Below are 8,845 nucleotides of genomic sequence, written 5' to 3'. Positions count from 1 at the left end.
CACACCACCACCATGTCAGTGTCACTGCAGTGCTGAGAATGATCCACCACCCAGATAATACCTGCTCTGTAGTGGTCCTGGGAGAGTCCTGACCATTGAAGAACGGCATGGAAGGGGGCTAACAAAGCATGCAGAGAAACAGATGGACTACAGTCAGTAGTTGTAGAACTACAAAGTGCTTCTACATGGTAAGTGGAGCTGATAAAATGGACAGTGTGTGTAGAAACGAGGTGGTTTTAATGGTATGGCTGATCAGTCTATTTAATGCTAAATGCTGCTGAATATATACCCTGGTATTTTTAGCTAGGACACTTCACACTAAAATATGGTAATATTAGTAATATCTGACATGAAAGCCCAAAACAAATAAGTAACTACATTTTTAGATACATCTTGAAAAGGTTTTACTGGTGTTTAGCCCTTTAAGTGCCTTTATTGATAACCTTGCTAGGCCTGGACCCAGACCTGAAAACAACGTGCCTTGCTGGATATATTCCATCCAAGAGTAACTGTACTGGCATAAAGCATGGTATTATCACCCAGACATAGTGATTCAATGTATTTTGAACTGCATGTGCCAATTCTTTATATTTGAATAAACTCATCTCTACACTTAATTTATGTGTTTTGTCTTATCAATTTTGCAGAGATCAGATTACAGCGTGTCCACTAGGTGGAACTGATGCATTGATATTACGACAGTTAAACGATTTATGTAACAATGCTGTTACATCTGTAGATCTTCTGTATGTACTGTTCAGTCATTAAGCAAATAACTGTCAGCTTCACAGACACCAATAAAAATAAAAGAAATGATAATTAAGGGACAATATAATTAGTGTGGGAGCAACAATAATTATGGGGGAGGACCAGGGTTAGAAACTCTCCTTCCCTTAGCATCATTTGTGAGGTGTATGGTATGTTTCATATGTCCTTGCTGGTTTCCTCTGGACACCTCCCAAGAATATGCTAGCTACTGAACTGGCTACCCATTTGTCCATAGGTTTAATGAAGTGACTAAGTGAGTAAGTGTGTGTAATGCCCTGTGATGGCTTGGTGACCAGTCCAGGGTGACTCACTGCGTCCATGATATAGCAAAGCGGTGGATACAGATGAATACCTAAATATACACTGATCAGCCATAACAGTAAAAGCACTTTGTAGTTCTACAATTACTGACTGTAGTCCATCTATTTCTCTACATACTTTTTAACCGCCTTTTACTCCATTCTTCAATGGTCAGGACCACTACAGAGCAGGTATTATTTGGGTGGTGGATCATTCTCAGCACTGCAGTGACACTGACATGGTGGTGGTGTGTTAGTGTGTTTACTTTTCCCCCCCAATTTTTATCCCCCAGTCTAGTCTAATACTGATTCGACCCTTCACCACTGACTGGGGACGCCTCTCAACTGACATACGCCCCCTCCGGTACGTACAGTCAGTACAGACTGCATTTTTCACCTGCACGAGTCGAGTTCATATATTTGACGGGCACTGTGTATGGAGGGCCGCACCCCCATCAGCATTATTCCTCAGCCCTGTGCAGGCGCCATCAGTCAGCCAGCAGGGGCCACAGTAGCACCAGTTATGAGGACCTATGATCCGACTTTCTTACCCTCTAACCCTGAACAACAGCCAATTGCCAACAACAGCCAAACAGCCAATTACCCTCTAACCCTGAACAACAGCCTAGTCGGAAAGGCAGAGCTGAGATTCGATACGATGTTTTCGAAACCCCAACTCTGGTGAGCTAGCGTACTTTACCGCTGCGCCACTTGAGCGGCTGTGTTAGTGTGTGTTGTGCTGGTATGAGTGGATCAGGCACATTAGCGCTGCTGAAGTTTTTAAATACCGTGTCCACTCACTGCCCACTCTATTAGACACTCCTACCTAGTTGGTCCACCTTGTAGATGTAAAGTCAGAGATGATCGCTCATCTATTGCTGCTGTTTGAGTTGGTCGTCTTCTAGACCTTCATCAGTGGTCACAGGACGCTGCCCACAGGGCGTTGTTGGCTGGATGTTTTTGGTTGGTGGACTATTCTCAGTCCAGCAGTGACAGTGAGGTGTTTAACAACTCCATCAGCATTACTGTGTCTTATCCACTCATACCAGCACAACCCACACTAACACACCACCACCATGTCGGTGTCACTGCAGTGCTGAGAATGATCCACCACCCAAATAATATCTGCTCTGTAGTGGTCCTGACCATTTGAAGAACAGAGTAAAAGTAGGTTAAAAAAGTGTGTAGAGAAACAGATGGACTACAGTCAGTAATTGTAGAACTACAAAGTGCTCCTATATGGTAAGTGGAGCTGATAAAATGGACAGTGTGTGTAGAAAAAAGGAGGTGGTTTTAATGTTATGGCTGATCGGTGTACAATTTGGCAATATGGCCAAAATAAATACATGTTATACTAACAAGTGGGATTTGGGTATTTTAGCAGCACCCCTGTCTAGCAGGTGTATACACTGAGACATATAGCAGTGCAAATTTTATATACAAACTTTAGTAAACTTGGGAAAGAGGTGTGTGCCACCTTAAGAATAAGCCAGTTTTTCAAATGTGTGCTTTGCTAAAACCTCCAGAGTTAATTTTACATAATTTTATTGGGAAGTGGAAAATGATAAGACAGACAAACAAACAGCTGGTTGACAGCCACAAGCTGCCAGAACAGAACAGGTGCAGTGGTACTCACTCTTACCCACAAAATGCCACAGTGACTGGCTGCAGATGTTTACACCAACCACAAAGTAGCTTTGCCTAATTTAAGATCGACTATTAAACAAGTGGAATCAGGTGTAGCTTGTGTCTGGTTCGTATTAGAACCTCTCGCCTCTTTGGCTCTTTATGGGTAGTGCATACAAAGTTTTATCCTCTGCTGTAACATTGATACCAAACTGCTTCTGGAAACAATATAAACACCAGAAATATTCAACAAGATATTTATAGACTGAGTTTCTATAGCTGCACACAAGCCTAAGATCACCATGCACATTATCACAGGGTAAAACAGGGTTTCCTTAACTCTGATCTCCACGTCCATACAGAGTTGAAGAGTTTTCTGCAACCAGCACAAATTATTTAGCTTGATAAATAGCTCCTATAACTAAAGTATGTTGGGTGTAGGGAAAACTTAACTCTGCATGATTGTGAGCCTCAATGACTACCTTTAAGAAACCCTGGTGCAAATCATGAATCATGAATCATGTTTTACCAACTGACTGTTGGACAGATCTAGGGGTTGCCAGACATCAGTGAACATGAACTTCAGCTTAGTTGAAGCTCATTATTGTCTTTGACATACTGTACATCGATCAGCCGTAACATTAAAACCACCTCCTTGTTTCTACACTCACTGTCCATGTTATCAGCTCCACTTACCATATAGAAGCACTTTGTAGTTCTACAATTACTGAATGTAGTCCATCTGTTTCTCTGCATGCTTTGTTAGCCCCCTTTTATGCTGTTCTTCAATGGTCAGGACTCTTCCAGGACCACCACAGAGGAGGTATCATTTAGGTGGTGGATCATTCTCAGCATTGCAGTGACAATGACATGGTGGTGGTGTGTTAGTGTGTGTTGTGCTGGTATGAGCGGATAAGACACAGCAGAGCTGCTGGAGTTTTTAAATACCGTGTCCACTCACTGTCCACTCAATTAGACACTCCTACTTAGTTGGTAGTGACGATCGCTCATCTACTGCTGCTGTTTGAGATGGTTATCTTTGAGATCTTCATCAGTGGTCACAGGACGCTGCCCAGGGGGCACTGTTGGCTGGATATATTTGTGGTTGGTGGACTATTCTCAATCCAGCAGTGACAGAGAGTTGTTAAAAAACTCCAGCAGCGCTGCTGTGTCTTATCCACTCATACCAGCACAACACACTAACACACCACCTCCATGTCAGTGTCACTGCAGTGCTGAGAATGATCCACCACCCAAATAATACCTACTCTGTGGTGGTCCTGTGAGAGTCCTGACCATTGAAGAACAGCCTGAAAGGGGGCTAACAAAGCATGCAGAGAAACAGATGGACTACAGTCAGTAATTGTAGAACTACAAAGTGCTCCTATATGGTAAGTGGAGCTGATAAAATGGACAGTGAGTGTAAAAACAAGGAGGTGGTTTTAATGTTATGGTTGATCGGTGTAGAACCATATACACATGTCCAGTACAATACAGTAATTTTTACAGTAATCTACTCTTGTTAAGTAGTTGGGGTCATATTGTGAAGTCACCCATTAAATAATCCTTCTGGAGTACAGAGGATTTTAGGACCTTACTCAAAAACCAAACTGTGGCAACGATTTGAACCCTTAACTTTGAGTAAACATTCCAGACCCCTTACCACTGAGTAACCACTTCCCAGAGAGTTAAACGCTCTGAACCCAAAGTGGTTGGGACACAGATGTTTGAGTACATAACCACACCAGGTTACTGTAAAGTACAGCATGCAAAGAATTGTGCAGTACCATCAAATGACATCAGTTTAAAGAAGGTTGGTTTGTGTTTCTGTGTACAAAGATAGTGTAAAAAAGATAGTGTAAGAACTGGCATGCATGAAGCCCTGTCCTTTACCCCGTCCAGTGTAATGGGAGAGAATCCCCTAAGCCATATTTTAATATCTGCAGGGGATGGGGTGCACTGTGTAAACACCAAATTAAATTCCACGCTATTAAAATTAGATGTTTGGATGTTAAATATCCACATATTTTAGGTCATATAGTGTAGAGGTATACTGTTCCTCTCAGCATGTTTGTGTTTAATCTGCTGCATTTCATCCATTTTGTTACAGGACCTCAGCTGGGTCCCACTGAACATAAAACCATTTTTCATTTACAAGCAATTACCGCTCTTACACTTCTGGGGCGTTTGGCTGGGTACAGCAAAAATGAGTCCAGGGCTAAGAAAAACACAGGCATACAAATTTGAAAAAAAGAAGCTGTTTCAAAACACGGGACAAAATCTGAATGTGTTTGGTTAACTGCACAAGCCGGTGTGTGTTGTTTGGGGTGGCAGGAGCACAGGGAGAGATCTGTATTTTTAGTGCCTTTACCTGAGCTAATCCTCCTGTCAAGGATTTAAAATCATTTAAAATAGATAAACGGATGGATTATTAATGATCATGTGCAATGTCACTCAGGTGGTGCAGCGGTAAAAACACACAATGGAACCAGAGCTGGGATCTTGAATACATCGTATCGAATCTCAGCTCTGCCTGCCGGCTAAGGCTGAGCGGCAACATGAACAACGATTGGCCTGTTGTTCAGATATGGGTGGGACTAAGCCGGATGGGGTCTCTCTCCCATGACTGGTGCAATTACGACTTCTGCTGGCTGATTGATGGCGCCTGCACAGAGATGAGAAAGGAGTGCTCTCGGGGTGTGTCTCTCCATACACAATGCTGAGCTGCACTGCACTCGTCAAAGTGCAGGTGATAAGATGCATACGGCATGCTGCCCACGTGTCGGAGGGGGCGTGGGTTAGCTTTGTTCTCCTCAATCAGAGGAGGGATCGGCATTGGTGGAGAGGAAGATCATGTGCAAAAACTGTACAACAGAGCTGTTAATCTGATACTGAGAAAGCTTTCTGCTTTTAAACATTGTTGCTGTCAAATACTGTAACTTAAAATATTTAGCCCTTAAATGTACAACCGCAAAACAGAAAAAGTTGGGACAGCTTGGAAAATGCAAATAATAAAAAACACAGAGTTACTTACATTTACTTTGACTTTTATTTAATTGCAGACAGGATGAACCTGAGATATTTCATGTTTTGTCTGGTCAACTTTATTGAATTTATTAATAAACCTCCATTCCTGCATTTCAGGCCTGCAACACATTCCAAAAAAGTTGGGACAGTAAAGCATTTACCACTTTGTAAAGTTGCCATTCCTTTTCACCACACTTAAAAGACGTTTTGGCACCGAGGAGACCAAGTGATTTAGTGTTTCAGCTTTTATTTTGTCTCATTCTTCCTGCAAACACGTCTTAAGATGTGCAACAGTACGGGGTCGTCATTGACAATTTTTTTTTCACAACTGGCCATCTCTGCTCATCAAAGACTTTTGTACCAAACCATGATTACAATCACCTGTTGACATCACCTGTTTGGAATCACATCATTATTTATTTTTTTTCACCTAAATTACCCCGTCCCAACTTCTTTTGGAATGTGTTGCAGGCCTGAAATGCAGGAATGGAGGTATATTAACAAATGAAATGAAGTTGAGCATTTTTATTTTATTTGCATTTTCCATGCTGCCCCAACTTTTTCTGATTTGGTGTTTTATTTTGTTTAACTGTCTCAGATTGGAACGGCTTGCTGGCTTGGTTGGTAGCACTGTCGTAGCACTGTTTTGGTAACTGCACTACAACACTTGTGTTTAATACAAAACAGTATAACGTATTATTTGTGTTAGGGGCAGGGGGCATGCAGTTTGAATCAGCAGTTCATAACTAGCAAGTAATAGAAGACGTCTGTCTGGCTCAAATAAGAAAAGTTTCTACCTCAGGCATCCTAAGACTCAATTTAAGAGCATTGTTAGCAGAAAGGTCCTGACACGTTCATTATACTTGGCACCTATTCTTGTTTTTCTGTAGCTGTGAATTTATTCTTCCTGGAAATTTTGACCCATGCTGGACCGTGTTCCAAACAAACCAACTTTCAGATAAAGCCGGGTAACCAAAGTTATTTGGCACTTGCTACAAAACAGAAAACGCTTTGGTCAGAAATGAGGTCAAAGACTATTCCAGCTGTTGAACTTCATTAGTGCTGCCAAAATCAACACTGCACTGTCTGGGATTACGGCTGGGAGACAGTAACTCGGGGGTTACTGTGTGACCACCAAATGATAGTTCAGTTCAGCACAACCACAAAACTATACTATTAAAATACACTATGGCTAAAAGTATGTGGACACTTTTGCTAATTATTAGGTTTTAAACCTTAGTTATTGGGAAAATGGTTCGTGTGCACAAAGCAAGCTTTATAAAACATCTGGGTCTGAGTGGCCTGCACAGAAACATGACGTCAACCCTGTTAAACACATTGGGATCAATTGAAATGTCGATCACAAGCCAAGCCTTAGTGTCCAGCATCAGTGCAGGGCCTTCAAATGCCATTTGACCAGATGTGCACAGATTTTCCAGTTCAAGTGTGGAGGCTGTTACAGCAAGAGATGAAAGACTTTTTAGGGCTGGCACTGATCCAATACTCTGTATTGGTATCGGTCTGATATTGGCCCAAATCACTGGATCAGATATCGAAAGGAAAAAAATACTTGTGATCCGATCCGATACTGTTGCTTAATATAAATAACACGTAATGTAAATAAGGCCATTGTTTGTGTGTAAAGCAAATAACACACGAAGATACGTTCCAACAGAGCGCCGTTTATTGCCAGCTCACTCGGCAACTGTCGTAACGAGGTGCATCTTGATGACATCATTAACATGTGCCACTGATCTACAACTCATCCGCAACAGCCATTCAGAAATTAAAACACACTGATCTAATTAAACTTTTAGCATTTTAAAAAATCATCTACTACAGCCACATCTAAAAACACTGTTTAAACACAATAAAAATCATCTACTACTGCCACATCTAAAAACACTGTTTAAACACAGTAAAATTGCTTTATAAATGATAAATCGCTCACCTGAGATCTCTCGCATCCTCAACGATTAATCCATAAGTGTTATGAAATAAAACAAACTACATCATTTCCCGTTGAGCCACAGACGTCCTCTTCAAAATCCAGCAGGGTTTTTTTAATAAGCGCACTTTGGTTTTTAATCATCTAAACACGTGACGGAACTTTAACGGAAAATCTCAACCAAACTCTGCGTCAATTCTAATTGATCCATCACGTTTGACTGGCATCTACATCTTCCGATTGTAGACACTTTAGACAACACGCCATAAAGTGAGATGTGTCACGTGAACAACAGCTCGAACGTAAGTGAAACCAAAAATGCTGCTAAATGTTCTGTGGGTAAAAGTTAAAATAAAAACAGCAGTTTTGCACAAGTTGGATGTTGTAGGTTCTGTATTTATTCCTTTAGAATATTTGTTTCACAGTCTGAGCATTGTTATTTAGATAGCTAGTTTAACCATGGTGCATTGAGACATGTATTATTACTGCTTAGTTGTTTGAGAGGAGAACTGGCGTTATCGGATTGGTATCGGTATCGACAGATACTCAATTTGCAGTACCGTATCGGTATCGGACATAAAAAAGTGGTACCGAGCCAGTGCTAGTATAATTATAACATCTGCCTTTCAGTTTAATTGGTGCATTTTCGTACTTTTTACCTGATGCTGGATCTAAAATCCTTGCTTATTGTTTTCTCATATACAATAACAGCACACATTTGATTCTTTCTTTTTCTCAAAACACAATCAGTAGATGGAGAATGAGAAGAAATTTGTCTTGATTACAGAACTGGCAAACTGTAACCATTTTACATAAGCTTTCAGATCCATTAGCCACACCATTAATAAACTGTAACTTTGTTTTCTTTTACTGTAGTGTGGAAGCAATCACGCTGGAGATCAAACACAGATTTTTGTGATGAATGTTTCTCCTGCAGACCTTCCTTTGTGCTCAGAAATTCGCTTTATTCTTTATCAGAGCTCATTGAACCTGCCATGCTGGGTTTTCATCGAATAGATTCATTTTGAGAAGGGCTGCAGTGGATGCACAAACTTTGCCCTAACAGTGAAATGACTGAGCGTGCCTGTCAGTGGTGTAATTGCATTCTAAGTAGAAGACACAGGCACATTGGATTACTCTGCAGTATGAAGCACAGCTAATTGAGTTTGGGCACTGC

Source organism: Trichomycterus rosablanca, chromosome 3 (assembly GCF_030014385.1).
Source record: "Trichomycterus rosablanca isolate fTriRos1 chromosome 3, fTriRos1.hap1, whole genome shotgun sequence".
Lineage (NCBI taxonomy): Eukaryota > Metazoa > Chordata > Actinopteri > Siluriformes > Trichomycteridae > Trichomycterus > Trichomycterus rosablanca.
The sequence above is the reverse complement of the archived record's forward strand: the minus strand, read 5'-3'. Positions refer to the sequence as shown.